The sequence below is a fragment of the Salmo trutta genome, chromosome 16 (assembly GCF_901001165.1).
Source record: "Salmo trutta chromosome 16, fSalTru1.1, whole genome shotgun sequence".
Classification (NCBI taxonomy): Eukaryota; Metazoa; Chordata; class Actinopteri; order Salmoniformes; family Salmonidae; genus Salmo; species Salmo trutta.
In genome coordinates, this window is record NC_042972.1 from 21888158 (window position 1) to 21911158 (window position 23001).

The window sequence follows — 23001 nt, forward strand, 5'->3', positions numbered from 1 at the left end:
AGTATGACGATTACACAGGTGCACCTTGTGCTGGGGACAATAAAATGCCACTCTATTGCGCAGTTTTGTTACAAAACACAATGCCACAGATGTCTCAAGTTTTGAGGGAGCGTGCAATTGGCATGTTGACTGCAGGAATGTCCACCAGAGCTGTTGCCAGATAATTGAATGGTCATGTGTCTACCATAAGTCACTTCCAACATAATTTTAGAGAATTTAGCAGTACATCCAATCGGCCTCACTACAACAGACCATGTGTATGGCGTCGTGTGGGAAAGCGGTTTGCTGATGTTAACCTTGTGAACATAGTGCCCCATGGGGGCGGTGGGGTTATGGTATGAGCTGGTATAAGCTACGGACAATGAACACAATTGAATTTAATCAATGGCAATTTGAATGCACAGAGATACCATGACGAGATCCTGAGGCCCATTGTGCCATTCATCCACCGCCATCACTTCAGCATGATAATGCACAGGCTCATATCGCAAGGATCTGTACAAAATTCCTGGAAGCTGAAAATGTCCCAGTTCTTCCATGGCCTGCATACTCACCAGACATGTCACCCAATAGGCATGTTTGGGATGCTCTGGATTGACGTGTACAACGTGATCCTGCCAATATCCAGCAACTTCTCACAGCCATTGAAGAGGAGAGGGACAACATTCGGCAGGATACAATCAATAGCCTGATCAACTGAGTATAGGGTCTGAATACTTTTATAATATTTTTTTTACGCCCGTTTTTTTTTTATCTTGTCTCATCGCTGCAACTCCTCAAAGGGCTCGGAGAGGCAAAGGTGGAATCATGCATCTTTCCGAAACATGACGCGCCTAACCACGCTCCTTAACACCCGCCAGCTTAACCAGGAAGCCAGCCACACCAATTTGTCAGAGGAAACACAATTCAACTGGCGACTGGGGTCAGCCTACAGGCACCTGGCCCACCACAAGGAGTCGCTAGAGCGTGATAGGACAAGTAAATCCCCACCGGCCAAGCCCTGTCCTAATCCGGATGACGCTGGGCCAATTGTGTGCCATCCTACAGCCGGTTGTGGCACAGCCTGGGAATGAACCTGGGTCTGTAAGCACTATTCATTCGGGCAGGTAGCATTCTCCTGGCATCTGCTAAACCCAGATTCGTACGTCGTACTACGAGATAGTGAAGCATGATTCATCACTCCAGAGAACACGTTTCCACTGCTCCAGAGTCCAATGGCGGAGGGTTTAATACCACTTCAGCACTTCTTGGCATTGCACATGCTGATCTTAGGCTTGTGTGCAGCTGCTCGGCCATGGAAACCCATTTCATGAAGCTCTCGACTAACAGTTATTGTGCTGAATTTGCTTCCAGAGGTAGTTTGGAACTTGGTAGTGAGTGTTGCAACCGAAGACAGACGATTTTTACGCGCTACATGCATCTGCACTCAGCAATCCCGTTCTTTGAGCTTGTGTGGCCTACCACTTCGCGGCTGAGTCGTTGTTGCTCCTAGACGTTTCCATTTCACAATAACAGCCCTTACAGTTGACCGGGGCAGACCTAGCAGGGCAGAAATTTGACAAACTGACTTGTTGGATAGGTGGCATCCTATGACGGTGCCATGTTGAAAGTCACAGAGTTCCTCAGTAAGGCCATTCTACTGTCAATGTTTGTCTATGGAGATTGGATGGCTGTGTGCTCGATTTTATACACCTGTCAGCAACTGGTGTGGCTGAAAAAGCCAAATCTACTAATTTGAAGGCATGTCCACATACTTTTGTATATCATGTGTATGCTGCAAGTAAGATGACCTAAACACATTTGGGTAGATTTAAATGTGGTGGATGCTTCTTTATTTTTTCAATTTAATAAAGTAACAACCGTATGAATATGATTGTCTGCTGTTGATTTAATTCATATGGATTATAACCCAATGGGTTGTTAGGAATTGTCTTATATAGTTGCACAGTGTTCATGCTTTAGGCCTCTTGAGTGGACCAAATATTACAACTAAAACAATTTGTAAATGAACAAGTTTTTAAATGTATTATATATATATATATATATATATGTATGTGTAAAAAAAAATTGATAAAAAATTGTTTTTGCTTCATCAATATGGGGTATTGTATGTAGATTGATGAGTATAAAATCTATTTAATCCATTTTAGAATGAGGATGTAACGTAACAAAATGTGGGAAAAGTCAAGGGGTCTGAATACTTTCCAAATGCACTGTATATGAGCTATAACTCAGTTAAATCTTTGAAATTGTTGCATGTTGAATTAATATTTTTGTTCAGTATAGTAAGGCATTATTTTTCTAATTAATATCCATTCTCCTCCCAGAGTTGCTGAATATCTTTCACATTTCCAGTTTTGTGTGACAATTCTCAAGTCAAGTTTGCGGGATATCCATGCTGATTTGTCATAGGTGCTGAAAAAAGATGCAGAGGTACTGTTGGACTGAAATGCTGGCAGAAACTGCCCTTGAAGGTGTAGTGACTTTGCTTTCATTAATCGGATTACTGTTATTTATCTAATCAACTAACTGTGTTTAATTGTTACCCAATTAAAAAAATCATGTAACAATTAATGCATTAGGAATTTGGGGCACCACGAGGGCAGTTGCTTAAAGAGTTACCATCTCGCAAATTAAACTCTAAAGGTCTTCACCTATCACATCCATAAAACAGGCAACGTATTAATCATTACCTCGTATCATATCATCATTCTGAACAGTTGTAACCTCCTTGCATCTGCAAAATCCCCAGCCTTACTTATGATTCTGTACTACACAAATTGGTTTAATTATTTATTTACTAGCTAACTAAATGGTAACACAGATAAACATACACACTTAATACATCAGAAAAAGGTCCCTTGTAGGAGGGAGAGAGAGAGAGAGAGAGAGAGAGAGAGAGAGAGAGAGAGAGAGAGAGAGAGAGAGAGAGAGAGAGAGACTTATCGTTGATACATGTTAGGAACTATTCTCACAGTAATCAACTTTGAACACAAACCACCGCCCGTTTGGAGTAAGAAATCATAAATGTATTTACGTGTAAATGCCTTCGTTCGCCGTGTCTCAGTTGGAACCAGGCCTTCTTAGGAAATGTGTTGGGCCTTTCCGTAGCACACTTGCAAGGCTCTGATTGTTCAAAAGGGGTCCCCCCCAGTCTTCTACTGTTGTTAAACTCTGGAAGATGCTCCTTTGAAGATAGGCTAGCCAGCCATGTCGACGGTTCCCATTAGTGATGACAGTAGTAGAACACGGTGATTTGAGAAGAGTAGTACAATGGAATGGTTTGAAGAGTGGTAGAAATGTCCCACTTAAATTTGCTTTTCTAGATACTTTAGTAAGGACAGCTAATCAGCCGTACCAATGATTGTCTGGGAGGTGAGCTTCCCACCTCTACCTCGTGTTGATATTCAGAGTTCGAACCACTTTGGATGTGAGCTGCAACTACATGCCTCCCCGGTCTCAATATAAATGTTTTATCAATTATTTTATACACTCTGCTCGAAAGGGACGGCTCTGTCAGGCTGACACGCTTTCTGACCTCACTCGGGGCGTGGCTACTTACTGTGTGAAGTTTGTAGAAAACAAATGATCTCTTATGACTCCTAAAATCACATCCCTATCTTAACAACAATACTCTCATCATTTTTCAAATTCATGCTCAAGGATGGAGACTTCGTATATGTAGTGTGTATACTTTTCAAGTTACAGTATTTCCTCTATAACATTTTTTATGACATCACAAAATAACCAACAATATGACATTAGTTATCTATAGCTCGCCTCTAACCATTCCCCATGTTCTTTGTTAGAAATATTGTTCCTGTATTTGCTTTAGAGCGTGTTAGAGTTCCGGCAGGAAAACGTATCTGGAGACAAAGCACATTCCTTTGTGAATTTGGAGAGGGAGACCCTAGATCTTTTACAACAGGGCGTGAAGTGTCAACCCACTCAGCAGCTCCCTTCTCCCCCCTGACCTGAACCATTTGGATCCTCACAGGACAGTCATGACAAAAAGGATAGCAAAACATTCTTTGAAAACTAGATGTAATGTTGGCATTACCAAGAAAAAACACTTTGACAATATGAACCTTTTAAGCTGTGTACAATGTAGCAGTGGTTCACAAACTGTGGGGCGTGCCCCCTAGGGAGGTTGCAAGGGGTCAGCAGGGTGGGCATGGGGGTCCCCCCACCCAAAAAAATAAACTTACTCTTGAAAGTTTTAATCGTAGAATGCACACGGTGCAATTTCAAAATTGGGTAGCGTGTCATCAGTTGTCCTCTTGTCATGTCAGTCATTGCATACCTTAGAGAGTTATTTATAACTTCGCAGAAATGTCCAGATCAACAAGTTTTTTAGCCCATAGATTTTGTAGTAATGTTAGAGTCAATCAAATATCACATGAATGAATACACATTAGACATGGAAAAATGTATAGAATTGCAAGATGTTCCCCAAGGCTGGAAGGAGTGCCTGAGTGAAACATTTTGGGAACCCCTGCAATATAGAGCCTATAATTAATTCACACTTAATGTAAATCACTCTAAGTAAGAGCATCTGCTAAATGAATGTAGTGAATCTCATGAATGTCCTACTTCACGTCACCTTGTCTCATTCATCCCTTGTCATCCCAGCCCAGTATTCTCCATCTGCTAAATGACTGAAATACCATGTAGGCTACTGTATCACGTCACCCTGTCTAACCCATCCCAGCCCAGTATGCTCCATCTGCTAAATGACTGAAATACCATGTAGGCTACTGTATCACGTCACCCTGTCTAACCCATCCCAGCCCAGACAGCCCACACACACACACAGACACACACACGCTTGTGCGCGGACACACCATGGTGGTGCCTGACATGTGACAGGCCGGAGGTGATTTGTGGAGGATCGCGAGGCCCAAGCAGTCAGAATGAAAATGAATACGACAGCAGGGAGACAGGCAGGGTGCGTGTGTGTGGGGGGGGGGGGGATAGGGCATGGATGGGGGTAGCTCTCAACAGGAGGGATGAGGAGGGAGGGAGGGGTGAGGGAGAAGTGGGGGGGTTAGGTAGCAGACTGAGGGGTTTCGGTCTAAGTTATCAAGACTGAGCAAAGGGGGGGAGGTTAGGTTTGAGGGGGTGAAGGGGGTGTGAAAGGAAAGTGGACGGGATGAGAGGTTTTGCGCAAATCTTTGAAGGTTCAAGGCTTGGACATCAAGGGGCGGGTGGGGAGGAGAAGGAGGGGAGAGGGGTTTAGGTTTTTTGGGCTAAGCTCTCAAAATGGATATAGGAGAGGGGCTGAAGTTGTGTTTGGGTGGTGAAGGGAGACAGTTTGGGGTTGAGGTTTTGGGATGAGAAGCTTTGAAGGCTCAGCACTGAGGGAAAAGAGAGGGGGTGAGGGATGGGTGACAAGGGAGGCTCAGGGGTATTAGGTCTGAAAAATGAGCACATCCATCAGCCATGTAAAGAGAGACAGGAACGATGGGAAAAAAATTTACTTCCCAGAACAGGGCCAAATAAATGAATTTGAAACCCTTTTACCACAAACACACATGTTGTCTGACATGGTTGCACTGCTCATTCATTAAGCAAGCCATGGCTTAATATAATATAAAAAGCAGATGAAGACAAAATGATCTACACTACATGACCAAAAGTGCTTGTTGTACATCTCATTCCAAAATCATGGAGTTGGTCCCCATTTTGCTGCTATAACAACCTCCACTCTTCTGGGAAGGCTTTCCACTAGATGTTGGAACATTGCTGCAGGCACTTGTTCTATTCAGTCACAAGAGCATTAGTGAGGTCAGACACTGATGTTGGGCGATTAGGTCTGGCTCGCAGTCAGCGTTCCAATTCATCCCAAAGGTGTTCGATGGGGTTGAGGACAGGTCTCTGTGCCAGCCATTCAAGTTCTTCCACACCGATCAAGTACTTCCACACCTATATCTGTATGGACCTCACTTTGTGCATGGGGGCTTTGTCATGCTGAAACAGGAAAGGGCCTCCCCCAAACTATTGCCACAAAGTTGGAAGCACAGAATCGTCTAGAATGTCATTGTAGGTTGTAGTGTTAAGATTTCCCTTCACTGGAACTAAGGCACCTAACCCGAACCATGAAAAACAGCCCCAGACCGTTAATCCTCCTCCACCAAAATGTACAGTTAGCACTATTCATTCGGGCAGGTAGCATTCCCCTGGCATCTGCTAAACCCAGATTCGTACGTCGTACTACGAGATAGTAAAGAATGATTCATCACTCCAGAGAACGCGTTTCCACTGCTCCAGAGTCCAATGGCGGAGGGTTTAAAACCACTTCAGCACTTCTTGGCATTGCGCATGCTGATCTTAGGCTTGTGTGCAGCTGCTCGGCCATGGAAACCCATTTCATGAAGCTCTCGACGAACAGTTATTGTGCTGACTTTGCTTCCAGAGGCAGTTTAGAACTCGGTAGTGAGTGTTGCAACCGAGGACAGACGATTTTTACGCGCTACATGCATCTGCACTCGGCGATCCCGTTCTTTGAGCTTGTGTGGCCTACCACTTCGCGGCTGAGTCGTTGTTGCTCCTAGACATTTCCATTTCACAATAACAGCCCTTACAGTTGACCGGGGCAGATCTAGCAGGGTAGAACTTTGACGAACTGACTTGGTGGAAAGGTAGCATCCTATGACGGTGTCATGTTGAAAGTCACAGAGTTCCTCAGTAAGGCCATTCTACTGTCAATGTTTGTCTATGGAGATTGGATGGCTGTGTGCTCGATTTTATACACCTGTCAGCAACTGGTGTGGCTGAAAAAGCCAAATCTACTAATTTGAAGGCATGTCCACATACTTTTGTATATCATGTGTATGCTGCAAGTAAGATGACCTAAACACATTTGGGTAGATTTAAATGTGGTGGATGCTTCTTTATTTTTTCAATTTAATAAAGTAACAACCGTATGAATATGATTGTCTGCTGTTGATTTAATTCATATGGATTATAACCCAATGGGTTGTTAGGAATTGTTTTATATAGTTGCACAGTGTTCATGCTTTAGGCCTCTTGAGTGGAGCAAATATTACAACTTAAACAATTTGTATATGTATCACTTTTTTTATTTATTGAGTAATTTCCCAATGCATTAAAACAGATCAACAAGAGCTTTCTAGGTTTCTTCAGAAACTTCTCCAATGAAAAACTTCTAACAACTAAATGATTTGTCTGAAAAAGAATGGAGGTCCCAGAGTTTTACAGCCTGGCCCACGTGTCTACACTGTCTGTTATTTCATCTCCTCAGCATCCAACTGAAACGTGGATTGTTCACACATTGTGTAGTTTCATTTGTATAAAGAGAGAAATACTCAATATATTTTTGTTGGTGGTGTTTCTCTCTCTCTCTCGCTCTCTCTTTCAGCTCCAGCATATCACAATAATACAGCAACCACTCTGAACACTCCCTGAGATTCAATTGCAGCCAAGATGACAGTCTTGGACTCAGGCCTGCACTGTTTGATACTGTAGATACACTCTATGAGTCTGCATACTGAATTAGTTTGACTCCATTTCACTCACTATGCTTGCTACCGCTGCTACCGCCGCCTACAACACATTCCCATTCTGCATGACATTGGGTTGAATTCATCTCTTTCTCATTTCAGACAACATTTAATGCGTGACCTCTTTTTATTAGAGTTAATGAGGTGAAAGTAAGAATTTGGACATGTTCATGTCAACTACACTCATTTTGGCACATTATTTGATGTTGATTTTCTGCAGCAATGGTGATTTGAATGTTGTCATAGTAACGGGCCCATTACTTGCCTATGAAGGAATTGTCCCATATACAGTGTCACTCATGTAAGTAATTCACCTACCACTGATCTACACGGGTGTATTATGAGTTATCATAACCGTGAAGATATACAGTATGTGTTAAGTTGCAGTTCTCTGTCTAGTCTTGCATGTCTAATAGTGTCTTGTATGCGCTAATTGTCTAACCCATGGTTAATCTCTACAGTAGGCCTGTGTGGATGTGCTTTGTAATAGTGCTCAAATTAAACTTGCATGTCTTATTACTGTATTTGTGCATGTTACTATTCCTTGTGAAGTCATATGTAGCCTCGGCTATATATGGCTCTAATTCATATTGTGCCTGTTCTTTTGTCATTAGTGCTGTGAGTGTCAGCGGCCTAATGTGGCCCATAGGCTGGGAGCGGGGCTCAGGTGTGTGTAGGCCTAGACTCCTAGATGAGACTGGTGTAATCATTTTAAGGGGAGCGCTTGAGCACCCAGTGCGACAGCCGGTCCCACTCCGTGATGATATTGTGTGCATATTGGGGCATGAGATGTTCATTAGTGAGGTGTGAAGGGAGGGTTGGGGGATGGGGGGCGGGTGCGCAGCACACACGGTCGAGAAACAGCGAGGGGGAGAGAAAGGGAGAGAGGGGAGGGAGGGGAATCACCGATGCTCCTATTCTGAAATGAGTAGCTAGCTGCTGCGTATGAGAGGCAGGCAACAAAAGCGAGGCAGGCGCGTTTTGTTTTTCTTCGTTTCATTCTAGAGGAGAAGAGAACAGAAGGTGAGAGAAGGGGAGGAGAAAGGTGGGAAGGGGGTATAGAAGCGAAAGAAAAAGAAGAGGGCTGCTTTTAGAGAATGAGAGGGAGATAGAGAGAGAGGACATCCTAATGCGACAGGGGCTGCAGCTTGACTAAATTGAGTAGCGCAGAAGGGGGGAGACAGGAAACAGAGCGTGAGCGACGACAAACGGAGATAGAGAGAGGGGGGAGAGAGAGCGAGGTAGAGAGAGAGGGAGGGACAACAAACATCTGTCAGATGAGGCTAGAGATGCTTCTATTATCTGAAAATCCCGTGTGGTCTCCTTTATTACAGGGCGTTCTGAGCGGGCTGCATCAGTGTGTCTCTTGCGCATGATCAGCCGTCTACACATCCCTTCTGGCCGGAGTGAACCCACATCTCAGCATCTCTCCGCCAGCAGAGAGAAAGAAATAAAAACGCTCGCTCTCCTCCGCTAATTGAGGTAGGTAAAATGCGCATTTATATTTATATGTCGCAATATCACATAAAATGTGTTTGTTGTCTGACCTAAAAATTGGGCGGATTAAACCTTGTGTTTACCTGTCGTTGAAAGGGTTTCAAATTGCATGATGTCGCTTGAGCGGTTGTTTTGGTTTGGTTTTCCGTTTTTATCTCATTAGACTCACTAACTGTGTGTGGGATGGAGATACGCACTTACATGCCATTTAGCATGATTATAGGTCTAGAGTTAACCCCCCATCTCGTTTTGAGACACCTCATGGATTATTCCCATAGTTTACGGGATCAAACAGGGGCATGGTTCATGCTCCATTGACAGCCCCCTGATTGGTGAACAGTAAAACGGTAGCTTGTGTTTTGGTTTTATCTCAGCTAAAGTGACGGGAAGCTCAACTTAGTTCAACCAATAGGTGGAGAAACCCTACGGCTTCTCCCGGTGAATATAGGATACCCATAGCCTACCTTCATCATACGCTGCTGAGGAGAACGGCTGGCGGGCAGGTGTATAACCTATAGTTGATGCCACCGGCGCACACTGTCGCTCACGCGCGCGCACACACACATCCGACTCACCCAGCAGCAGTGTCAAGGAGAGTAGACTGAGGAAAGGATGAGGGAACAGTCCACAGTTCATATGAACGCAATCAAGAGAGTAGGCTAATAGTGCTGAAGGGAAAGGGCACATGCAATGTATTAATACTGTTCATATCAAATTACTAATATAATGTTGAAGAACATACACAATTCAGAACATACAGTAAGTGTCTCGCTGCATTGCCCCCAGATTGTACCACTCCAGACAGTTCATGTTGAATGTTAATATTAACCTTTTAACATAATAGCCTATTCGGTTTTCTCTTTATCTCGAGCGACAGCACAGTCAGTGCATAATAAATCAATGCGTCTTCATGCCATCAACAGAACACCTCTAAAGTACGTTTTAATAAAATTCGTAATACTACGAAGTTATTGAATAGAAACACGCAAGTTGCAAGTGGAGGGTGAAGGTGCATGTTTATGCTTTTGTCTGGTCTATTTGGCAAAGCAACACTGTAGCATGTTTTGAATGTTCAGTGCAGAAACAGTCAAGCATCCACGCTTGCGTTGGTGTGATAGTAACCTTAGCAGAGTTGCCAACAACTACCATAAGTTCAGGTTTTCAGGGGAAATTGAAGATAGAGCCTAGCCTGACTTCCACTTTTGGACGATAACAATGCTACACCATGTCTTAACTCCTACTTCACATTTACTGGATTGGTTGAACAGTGCAGAAAATAACCTCCCAAACAGTTTTTTAAAATTCTCATCAAGACCAAAATGTGAGAGATTGGTTCCAGGCATTTCTTCTATGCCTGCTACTTTAGGATGATGTGAGAGTAGTAGAGATGGCAAGGATAGAGGTAGTAGAGATGGATATTGCTGTATCACTCAGAAGAACCATAATCTAGGCATTGTGAGCCTGTGACAGTGTTGCATTGTGGTGAGGAGAGCCCTGCTAATCCTCAAATTGAGATGTTAGCTATAGTGTTGTTAAAGCATGAATAGGCTACTCAGCCTTGAGGAGCCTTGAGAAGCTCTCTAGTTTTGTATCTCTGTGTTGCTGCAGCAGCACGGTCTTCCTATGTGAAAGCCAGCAAGGCTGTATCACCACCTCAGCAATGATCAGGCTGAGGCCTGGACACTGTGTGACCGCTGTGCACATTCACTTTCTTCTCATGTTGCTGATGATGTACTGGGGTTCCTCTCGTCTTAAACTTGGCAAGGTTAGCCCTCCCATGCTTAAGCATGCTTAGCTCCTTTAGCCGGAGCGTCTGTCTTTCCCCCGTTGGCTGTGTCTCTGTGTCTCAGTGACCCACCACCAGCTCAAAGACTCCTTCTGCTCCCTCTAACGAGGGGCTGACCACAGGGGTCAATCCTCCCTCAGAGCTCTGTGTGTCTGTATTGTGTGTGTGTGTGTGTGTGTGTGTGTGTGTGTGTGTGTGTGTGTGTGTGTGTGTGTGTGTGTGTGTGTGTGTGTGTGTGTGTGAGTGCGTGCGTGCGTCTGCGCGTGCGTGCATGTACGTATGCATGTTTTGTTCAGTGACTCATGGCACCACTGCAGAGCCTTGAGAATGTCTGAACATCTTAAAATCTTAGATCTAGAACCGATAGAAGGGAGAGGAATGCTTTGTCTTACACTGGTAAATAGAGCAGATAGAATACTGGTGAAATGCTTTGTTCTGTGTGGAACCCTCTCAGATTGGGAACTATAAGGCTACAATTGAACTTGACAGACTGATTGGCTGTATAAAACCCACTTCCGACAAAATGTATATTAGACCAGAAAGCATTGAGCTGTTGCTACATGTTGAAATGTTTGGCAATTTAAATAGAGACCAGTCACGTGCAGCGCCAGCTGAATACGTTACAAATGGTTGAGGCGTGAGCCGGATGTTGCAAAATAGTTTAAACTACAACTCTACCAAAGGACAAGACCAGAGAACGTGGGGATCACGTTAAAATGGTTAAGAAATCTACAAACTTAAGACCAATTATTCAGTCTGCAGCTGTTTAAGTATTTTAGTCTGGTAAACGCAACCGATCGAATGGTACTCTGAAAGATCTATTCTGGAGAACATTTCCTTATCAAGCGACCAGGGGTACGTCTGACGTATCCATTACAACAGACACTATCCAGAGCTTGCTGAGAAGACTACAACCACGAAAGACTTTGGGACTTCTGGGGAACGCAACCAGAGACTTTTTGTCGACTCTCTCCAGCAGACGGACCAGCGATCACAGAGAGACAACAAAGGCATACACTTGTAGATATGTAAATTGCAATTTATTTTCGAATGAGCGGCTGTGCATGTTCAAAGTATTAGCATTTCCATGGGTGTAGTTATCAACTGTATATCCGTGTTGTTTCTCTGGCTTTCCCGCTCTTGAGCTGTCCCCACCCCTTTTATTTGTCTACCGTCATATCGGTTTCGTCCACTAGGGACTTTTTCTTTGTATCATGTTAGTAACAAATGTATTGTGTGTGTATTTATGTAATTCTGTGTGATTATTTCGTTAATTAGTAAATGAATATTTAAGCCAATTTGTATACCGCTAATTTATGCTAGGGTTCGTGCAGATATCTAAGGGTTTGCGACAATCAGAATATGACTAATGAGGTAATAATACATTAAGAAGTGACTGTAATCGATAAGATATGAAAATATGTGAAGAGAGTTAAAATCGGGAAATTGCAACTCTTTAAACAACATTTTCCCGTGGTGCCCCAACTTCCTAGTTAATTACTATTCCGTGATTAGTTTAATCACATAGAGAATTGATTTGATGATATAACAGTCTTCACATTAATGAACAGCAAACGTTACGACATCAGTAAGGTCACTCCTATAGAATTCTCTGGTCACTCCGACTAAGGCTAACTTGAATGATTGATATCCCACACTTATATGTGCTATGTATGCAATAGCCTGGGGACGACGTCCCACCAAGAAACACTTACCTTGATGAAAGCCCCCAACCTAAAGAAATTTAAAGTCTATTTCTTCTGGAACCAAGTGACATGTTCCTCAGTACACAAACATGCACACAACAAAAACGAGCCATACCACGCGGATCTGGGCCCATTTGATAATTTATAACACATACATAAATGTCTTGTATCATATGACACTGTACTTACTATAAGGTCAGACACCTTTGGCCATTCATAACATACATAAAGGCTTAATGATGTAAACACAAATGTATTAACTCTTGGGGAATTATCACTAACAGCTAAACAAAGAAACATTAAAGACATGTTTAAACCATACATTTATTTTTATTTGTACTTTTTTTTAAACAATACAAATACATGAAGTCCAGCAATGCAATTACATTGGACATTACACAGGGCTATGATTAGTGTAGCTTGTCCCTGAGCTGGCGGAATAATGATTTTTTGCCTCTCTTCCTGCTAGAGGTACTGCATGTTGGTTCCAACCTTAAAGTAACAACAAAGAAAGTTAGCAGGTCTGTTAGGAAATGCCTTTGTCACACCGTCTGGTTAAAGGCATTTCTGTGCTGTGCCAGAAACTCTAAATGGGAAGATGGCAAACTCCATTCAATTCATATGATTATATTCCTCTTTCATTTACAAATCTCATGATGTGACTATGAGACATGGCTTTATCTAGGGGGATTTGTATCTAGCTAGCTACATTTCAACTAGCTAGCAATTGCTGTGAAGTCACCGAAATTATTTGAAATAATGATTGAGATAGCTACAGTATGTAACATTCAGAATCAGAATCACCTTTATTCACAAAGGACAATTACATATACCCAGAATTCGATTCGGTGAAATTGTGAATATAGGCGGTTAACATTATATACAGACAGAATATATTGACAAAGAATTTACGACTCCACACACTATAAACAGCAAAAAACACAATACATGCACATACATACATGCATTAATTGACATGAAGACTGAACAACAGTAACCCAGCAAACAGTGAAGGTCATGAGGACATTCTGCAAAGTTCCCATTAGGCCCCTTAAGGGTTTTGGCACAACGTTATCTCTCTGATGTTCTGAGAGCGTTCTAAGAACATTGCGTGATGGTCCCAAGAGAATATTCTCTGGGGGACCTTTGTCTAGTTTCAGGACATCACAGAGGACCATGTCAGGACCTTTGTAGAATGTTCTCAGGACTTTCATTTTACTAGTCCTTAGGACATCCCGTGATGGTCCAAGGGGAATCTTCTCTGGGAGACCTTTTTCTAGTTCCATGTAAGTTCCCAGGACGTCACTGAGGACCATGTCGAGACCTTTTTAGACATTCTCAGGACGTTTATTTTACTAGTCCTTAGGACATTGTGTGATGGTCGTAAGGGAATGTTCTCTGGGTGACCTTTGTCTATTTTCCTGTAAGTTCCCAGGATGTCACTGAGGACCATGTCAGGACATTTTTTGTGTCATGGTCCCCTGATGGTTTTATTTAGTTCCCAGTTTGTCCCGGGGACATACCCAAGGATGTTTTTAGGACGTTCTTGGGACGTTGTGTCATGGTCCCCTGGAGGTTTTGTCTAGTTCCCGGTTGGTCCCGGGACATCCCCGAGAACGTTTTTAGGACGTTCATGCGACATTGTTTCACGGTCCCCTGAAGCTTCCCTGGAAGTTCTTGGAGGTATTTGTCACATGATTGTCCCAGGTGGCCCAAATCATTATAAATAAAGTAATGAAATGGTGTGGGGTTTTGAAGGTTAGTGTTTACGCTGCAGTGTTAATTTTCTGAACAATAACTATGACAAAAAATAATTGTCAGCAACCTATTTTTCCTGACTAAAACTATGATAGGATGCCCTTTAAAAAAATCTATAACTATTACAATTTTATTTCAATTTGAGTCTACGAAAATGTGACGAGACAAGAATTCCACGTGAGACTAATGGACATTTGATTTGACATGAAGCTCCTTTTCATCTGTTTTGTCCAATCACAGGAATGCATTCGTTCAGAATATTTCATGCAATCCTCTTATTGGCAGAATTGACGTCTTTCAGTTGCGTGGTCTGATTGTGTCACGATCGTTGTAATAACATTCGGACCAAAGCGCAGCGTGATATGGGTTACACATGTTTATTGAATGAAACGCACAAAAACAATAAAGAACGAATGAAACGTGAAGCAAATGAAGTGCTCACAGGCAACTACACATAAACAAGATCCCACAAAACACAGTGGGGAAATGGCTGCCTATATATGATCCCCAATCAGAGACAACGAAAAACGGCTGCCTCTGATTGGGGACCATACCAGGCCAACATAGAAATAAACAACCTAGATTACCCACCCTAGTCACACCCGACCTAACCAAAATAGAGAATAAAAAGGCTCTCTATGGTCAGGGCGTGATAGTACCCCACCCCCAAAGGTGCGGACTCTGGCCGCAAAACCTGACTCTATAGGGGAGGGTCCGGGTGGCCATTTAGTGTTGGTGGCGGCTCCGGTGCAAGTTGTAACCCCCGCCAGACCCCGGATCCGGCCATGGCGCCGGGTTGGACGCCGTGCCTGGACTGGGCACCGGCGCAGAGGAAGGCTCTGGCCTTGGAGCGGAACTGGACGCCATGCCTGGACTGGGCACCGGCGCAAAGGAGGGCTCCGGCCATGGAGTGGGACTGGACACCAGCACAGAGGAATGCTCCTGCCCTGGATCTGGACTGGACACCTTGCCTGGAAGCTCCAGACCGTTGACCCTTGCTGGAGGTTCGGGACCGTTGACCGTCGCTTGAGGTTCCGGACCGTGGACCGTCGCAGGAGATTCCGGACTGTGGACCGTCGCAGGAGGTTCCGGACTGTGGACCGTCGCAGGAGGCTCCGGACTGTGGACCGTCGCAGGAGGCTCCGGACTGTGGACCGTCGCAGGAGGTTCCGGACTGTGAACCGTCGCCGGAAGCTCTGGACTGTGAACCGTCGCCGGAAGCTCTGGACTGCGAACCGTTGCCGGAAGTGCTGGACTGTGAATGCGCACTGGAGGCCTAGTGCGTGGATCCGGTGCAGGGGGAACCGGACTGGTGACACGCACTTCAGGACGAGTGCGTGGAGCAGGCACAGGACGTACCGGACTAAGGAGGCACACTGGAGGCCTGATGCGTGGGACCGGCACAGGTTGCACCGGACTGGTGACACGCTCTTCAGGGCGAGTGCAAGGAGCTGGCACAGGACGTACTGGGCTGTGGAGGCGCACTGGAGACCTGGTGCGTAGAGCCGGCACAAATTGTACCGGAACGATGACACACTTCACACGGCGTGTGCAGGGAGATGGCACAGGATGTACTGGGCTGTGGAGGCGCACTGGAGACCTTGTGCATAGAGTTGGCACACATGGTACCGGACAGATGACACGCTCCTCAAGGCGAGTGCGGCGAGCTGGCACAGGACGTACAGGGCTGGGGAGGCGTACTGGAGACCTGGTGCGTGGAGCCGGCACAGATTTTACCAGACTGATAGCACGCTCCTCAGGATGAGTACAGAGAGCTGACTCAGGTGGCATCAAACTGATAACACGCTCCTTAGGGCGAATGTCGTGCATCATACACCAACACAACAACTCTCTCCTTTCTCTCTCCTCCAATTTCGATATCAACTCACTGACGGTCTCTGACTCTCTCCGTTAACTCGCCTCTAATTTCTCCATCTTCTCCCAGACTGGCTCTGGTTCACTCCTCCCCAGAAAAATTGTGGGGCTGTTTTTTGGGCTTTCGTTGTGGCCGCGAACCCCGGCGTCGTCGCTGACCTCCCTTATCTCCTTGCGTCTGCTTCCAAGGAAGGCTTTCGTGTCCCTCCATGATTTCCTCCCATGTCCAGGATATCTTCTCCTCCTTGATCTCCTCCCAAGCCCAGGATACCTTCTCCTCCTGGGCACGCTGCTTGGTCCTGGTTTGGTGGGATCTTCTGTCACAATCGTCGTAATAACATTCGGACCAAAGCGCTGCGTGATATGGGTTCCACATGTTTATTGAATGAAACGCACAAAAACAATAAAGTACGAATGAAACGTGAAGCAAATGAAGTGCTCACAGGCAACTACACATAAACAAGATCCCACAAAACACAGTGGGGAAATGGCTGCCTATATATGATCCCCAATCAGAGACAACGAAAAACGGCTGCCTCTGATTGGGGACCATACCAGGCCAACATAGAAATAAATAACCTAGATTACCCACCCTAGTCACACCCCGACCTAACCAAAATAGACAATTAAAAGGCTCTCTATGGTCAGGGCGTGACAGATTGAGCTGATCTGCCCGGCTCTCCCACATACAGTAGCTCCCAGACATTCACTCCAGTCACAAGTCAATCTTTTGAACTGATGCGAAGCCAGGACACTTCACTTGTAACTAACTTCAACTAGAAACACAATGTTTTCTTTCTCTCTTACTTTCATGTAGGCCACCCCCCCCATACAATAAAACAGTACATAACACAACACATTAGCATACACTACTCTACCATAACATATCTACAATACAAAATCAATAATACAGCAAAATAACAGTATTAAAATGTGTGTGTAGAGTGCGTGTGTTAGTGAATGCTGTGTGGGTCTCTTCACAGCCCACGCTGTTCCATGAGGTGTAGTTCTCTTTTTTTGTGTGTTTTACCCCCTTTTCCTCCTCAATTTCAGTCTTGTCTCATCGCGGCAACTCCCCAACTGGCTCGGGAGGCAAAGGTTGAGTCTTGCGTCCTCCGAAACATGACCCACCAAAATGCGCTTCTTAAAACTTGCCCGCTTAACCCGGAAGCCACCTGCACCAATGTGTTAGAGGTAACACCATTCACCTGATGTCTGAGGCTCAGCCTGCAGGCGCTGGCCCACCACAGGTTGTCGCTAGAGTGCAATGAGCCAAGTAAAGCCCACCCAGCCAAACCCTCCCCTAACCCGGACGACGCTGGGCCAATTGTGCACCGCCGTATGGGACTCCCAATCACGGCCAGTTATGATACAGCCTGGGATTGAACCCGGATCTGTAGTGACGCCTGTGCGATGCAGTGCCTTAGACCGCTGCGCCAAAATGGGGATGCCTGTTTTATCTGTTTTTGAAATCTGATTTTACTGCTTGACTGAGTTGTGTGATGTGGAGTAGAGTTACATGTAGTCATGGCTCTATGTAGTACTGTGCATTTCACGTAGTCTGTTCTGGACTTTGGGACTGTGAAGTGAACCCTAGTGGCATGTCTTGTGGGGTATGTATGCGTGTCTGAGCTGTGTGCTAGTTGCTTAAACAGACAGCTCGTGATTTCAACATGTCAATACATCTCACAACAACAAGCCCTTGATGGTTATGATGGGGTTCAAATAAGAGCTGTAAATTGTTTAACCTTCAGCCGAGACTTTACAATCTACCACAATATCAATGTTGCCTGCTAAGGAATATGAGGGCATAGTAGGCCTATTTGGGCAAGGCCATCTACAGTGCATTCAGAAAGTATTCATACCCCTAGACTTTGTCCACATTTTGTTAAGTTACAGCCTCATTCTAAAATGTATTAAATCATTTTTTCCCTCATCAATCTACACACAATACCCCATAATGACAAAGCGAAAACAGGTTTTTAGAAATGTTTGCAAATTTATTAGAAATAAAAAAGAGAAATACATACTTATTTACAGAAGTATTCAGACTCGAAATTGAGTTCAGGTGCATCCTGTTTCCATTGATCATCCTTAATTAAGATGTTTCTACAACTTGATTGGAGTCCACTTGTGGTAAATTCAATTGATTGGACATGATTTTGAAAGGCACACAACTGTCTATTTAAGGTCCCACAGTTGACAGTGCATTTCAGAGAAAAAACCAAGCCATGAGTTCAAAGGTATTGTAGAGCACCGAGACAGGACTGTGTCGAGGCAGAGATCTAGGGAAAGGTACTAAAAATTTCTGCAGCAATGAAGGCCCCCAAGAACACAGTGGACTCCATCATTCTTAAATTGAAGAAGTTCGGAACCACCAAGACTCTTCCTAGAGCTGACTGCCCGACCAAGCAATCAGGGGAGAAGGGTCTTGGTGAGGGAGGTGATCAACAACCCGATGGTCACTCTGACAGAGCTCTAGAGTTCCTCTGTGGAGATGGGAGAAACTTCCAGAAGGACAATCATCTATGCAGTACTTAACCAATCAGGCCTTTATGGTAGAGTGGCCAGACTGAAGCCACTAATTAGTAAAAGGCACATGACAGCCCGCTTGGGGTTTGCCAAAAGGCACCTAAAGGACTCAGACCAAGAGAAACAAGATTCTCTGGTCTGATGAAACCAAGATAGAACTCTTTGGCCTGAATGCCAAGTGTCACGTCTGAAGAAAACCTGGCACCATTCCTACGGTGAAGCATGGTGGTGGCCGCATCATGCTGTGGGGATATTTTTCAGTGTCAGGGACTGGGAGACTCGTCAGGATCGAGGGAAAGATGAACGGAGCAAAGTACAGAGAGATCCTTGATGAAAACCTGCTACAGAGCACCCCCGGACCTCAGACTGTGGCGAAGGTTCACCTTCCAACAGGACAACGACCCTAAGCACACATCCAAGACAATGCAGGAGTGGCTTTGGGACAAGTCTCTGAATGTCCTTGAGTGGCCCATCCAGAGCCCGGACTTGAACCCAATCTAACATCTCTGGAGAGACCTGAAAATAGCTGTGCACTGACGCTCCCCATCCAACCTTACAGAGCTTGAGAGGATCTGCAGGGAAGAATGGGAGAAACTCCCTAAATACAAATGTGCCTAGCTTGTGGTGTCATACCTAAGAGGACTCGAGGCTGTAATCGCTGCCAAAGGTGCTTCAACAAAGTAGTGAGTAAAGAGTCTGAATACTTATGTAAATGTGATATTTACGTTTTTAATAGATAATACATTTGCAAAAATGTCTAAAACCTGTTTTTTGCTTTGTCAGTATGGGGTGTTATGTGTAGAATGATGAGGGAAAAAAACAATTTAATAAATTTTAGAATAAGGATGTAACATAACAAAATGTGGAAAAAGTCAAGGGGTCTGAATTCTTTCCGAATGCACTGTAAACGTGATGGAAATTAGTCTAAATATTCATTATTTAATAGAAGAAAATGCACTGACTATTATGTGACTAAAGTGTGACTAAAGCTAAACATACGTTGTCCAGCGTTTTAGTCGACTGTGAAATACTACAGTTAATGAAGGATGAAATGATTAAAATGTGACTGAGGCTAAAAGGTATTTTAAGGCTAAACCTAAATACTAAACCAGAATAACAGCAAAGTAGCTGTTTTCTATTGACATTTATTTGAATACATCCATAACAATGAGCTGATAATACCCGATTATGCCTGGCATAGCTCGAAAAGTTTGCCTTCTTGTCAGGACACTCAACACTGTTCATTACGAGGAGATCACATTGCATATCAATTACTAGGGTCGAAGCTAGCTAAATAGTTTGTTGCTAGCAAACCTGGCAATATGACAACTGATTTCAAAAATACCAGTTGCTGAAAACAGCTGGTGTAACTACAAACATGTGGGAGGATTTGGCAGCATAGTGCCACTTGCGTCATGACTGCAACAGTAGGGACCAGAGAATTTCATGTTCATCATTCACCAAGCTATCTCATCAAATCCTCCCAAAAAATATGTCTGTGCAACAACAAATACATGCTAGCTAGCCAACTAGCTAAGTATAAGTGTTGGGACGCGTTGGACCTGTGTTTACAATGTATCCAATTACGGTTTGTGTGGTTGGTTTACCTTTCTGTAACTTTTTGGCAAGTACAGTCTGCATGTGTAAGCGCTTATTAAGTCATGATTGCAAGGTGTCCTGATATCTTTTCACAATTGTCCCCTTATCTGGTTGTAATGTCCTTTCTAGAGTGCCTTTCTAGCCAATCAGAAATTAGTATTCACCCACACTGTGGTATAATCTGTTTTAATTTTACTCCTGAATCACTATGATAAATATCATAGTTTTTCTTGAGTGTGTTTTTAACAGAGCTGATATTTACTTTGAAGTGCAATAGGCATACAGGTGAAATCAGTCATACATACAGACATGGTGGCATAGCAGGAAGATTGTAACCCTGTGAATCAAGAGGTTGTGAGTTCAAATCCCAAGTGAGGACATGTTAATCAATAATTACTGTATGAGTAAACATATGAAATGTAAAACATGTAAGTTGTAACTACAGTATGCTAAAAGATGTGTGTGTATACCAGAAGTCCTCACAAAAATAGTACACCAACAAGTGTAAACCTCCAGGAGACCATGAAGCAATGTCCTTGGGACAAACTGTGTCAATGTGTGCTTGTGAGTGTCTATGTATGAGTATTCCTGTATGATGTCCATGAGTTTGTTTGTGTTGTAATTGGCAGTGGGGTGTGGTACAGTGCCTTCAGAAAGTATTCACACCCCTTGAATTTTTCCACATTTTGTTGTGTTACAGCCTGCATTTAAAATGGATTACACTGAGATTGTTTTGTCACTGGCCTACATACAATTCTCCATAAAGTTAAAGTGGGAATATGTTTTTCAATTATTTTTAAACAAATTAATCAAAGAGGAAAAGCTGAAATGTATTGAGTCAATAAGTATTCAACCCTTTTGTTATGGCAAGTAAGTTCAGGAGTAAAAATGTGCTTAAAACTTCTTGGGGCTATGTGGGACGTTAGCGTGCCACCCGTGGCGCACCCTATCAACAGCAGGTGCATTTCAAGAGCGGCAAATTTGAAACCAAATAAATGTCAAAATTCAAATTTCTCAAACATACAACTAACTTACAGCCTTTGAAAGATAAACATCTTCTTAATCTAACCACGTTTACCGATTTCAAAAAGGTTTTACGGGGAAAGCATAAAGTTAGGTTATGTTAGGAGAGTACATTGACAATAGCTGTGTGTAGTGTATTGTCGATTCAAAGACAGGCGTCACCAAAACCATAAAATCAGCTAAAATTATGCACTAACCTTTTACAATCTCCATCAGATGACACTCCTAGGACATTATGTTAGACAATGCATGCATTTTTAGTTCTATCAAGTTCATATTTATATCTAAAAACAGCGTTTTACTATGGCGTTGATGTTCAGGAAATCGTTTCCCTCCAATACCGGCAGTCAAGTCATGACAACAAAATAATTAATTAATATTAGAAAACATTGGTAAAATATTATATTGTCATTCAAAGAATTATAGATTTACATCTCTTGAACGCAATGGACTTGCCAGATTTAAAATTAACCTTACTGGGAAATCACACTTTGCAATAATCTGAGCACTGCGCCAGAAAAATACGCATTGCGATACAGACTAACCGCCATGTTGGAGAGATCTAAAATCGAAAATACTATGTAAATAATCCATTACCTTTGATTCTCTTCATCAGATGTCACTTCCAAAGAATCCCAGGTCCATAACGAATGTAGTTTTGTTCAAAAAAGCTCATCATTTATGTCCAAAAACCTCCGTGTTGTAGCACATGATCTAAGCCAGCCGGACTTCACTTCACTTCAAGAACGGAAAAAATATATTTTCGTTCGTTCAAACATGTCAAACGTTGTATCGCATAAATCATTAGGGCCTTTTTTAACCAGAACATGAATAAAATTCAAGGCGGACCATTGGGTTCTCTTTTAAAACGTTTCGGAATGAGAGTACCCACCATCAAATCGCACGCCAGGTGTCTAATGGGCCATCGCCGTTCCAACGCTCTTCTTCAGTCAGATCTCACTGTAGAAGACTCAAAACACTTTGTAAAGGCTGGGGACATCTTGTGGAAGCAATAGGAAGTGCCAAAATATTCCTCCTTCCCTTTGTTTTTCAATGGTATAGGCTTAAAGTCAATTCAACACATCAGGTATCCACTTCCTGTCAGAATCTGTCTCAGGGTTTTGCCTGCCAAATGAGTTCTGTTATACTCCCAGACACCATTCAAACAGTTTTTGAAACTTTAGGGTGTTTTCTATCCAAACCTGAACAATAATATGCATATTCTAGCTTCTGAGTTGGTGTAATAGGCAGTTAAAAATGGGCACATATTTTTTCAAAAATTCTCAATACTGCCCCCTATACCCTAACAGGTTTAACAAGTCACATAATAAGTTGCATGGACTCACTCTGTGCAATGATAGTGTTTAACTTGATTTTTGAATGACTACCTTATGTCTGTACCCCAAACATACAATTATCTGTAAGGTCCCTCAGTTGAGCAGTGCATTTCAGACACAGATTCAACCACACAGACCAGGAAGGTTTTCCGATGCCTAGCAAAGAAAGGCATCTATTCAATCGAATGTGTTTATAAAGCCCTTTTTACATCAGCCGATGGAACAAAGTTCTGTAAAGAAACCCAGACTAAAACCCCAAACAGCAAGCAATGCAGATGTATTGGTAGATGGATAATAAAAAGCAGACATTGAATATCCCTTTGAGCATGGTGAAGTTATTCATTACACTTTGGATGGTGTATCAA

At 43.4% G+C, this 23001-nt stretch overlaps 1 protein-coding gene across 1 annotated transcript in view; it reads left to right on the plus strand.

Moving 5' to 3' along the window:
- Positions 1 to 8448: 8448 nt before the first annotated feature.
- cntn2 (contactin 2) overlaps positions 8449 to 23001 on the plus strand; it is a 72974-nt gene continuing 58421 nt past the window's right edge. The window contains exons 1-2 of the mRNA XM_029693456.1: positions 8449 to 8546; positions 8858 to 9005. The gene's annotated coding sequence lies outside the window, so the exon portion shown is untranslated. The remainder of the gene's footprint in view (positions 8547 to 8857; positions 9006 to 23001) is intronic.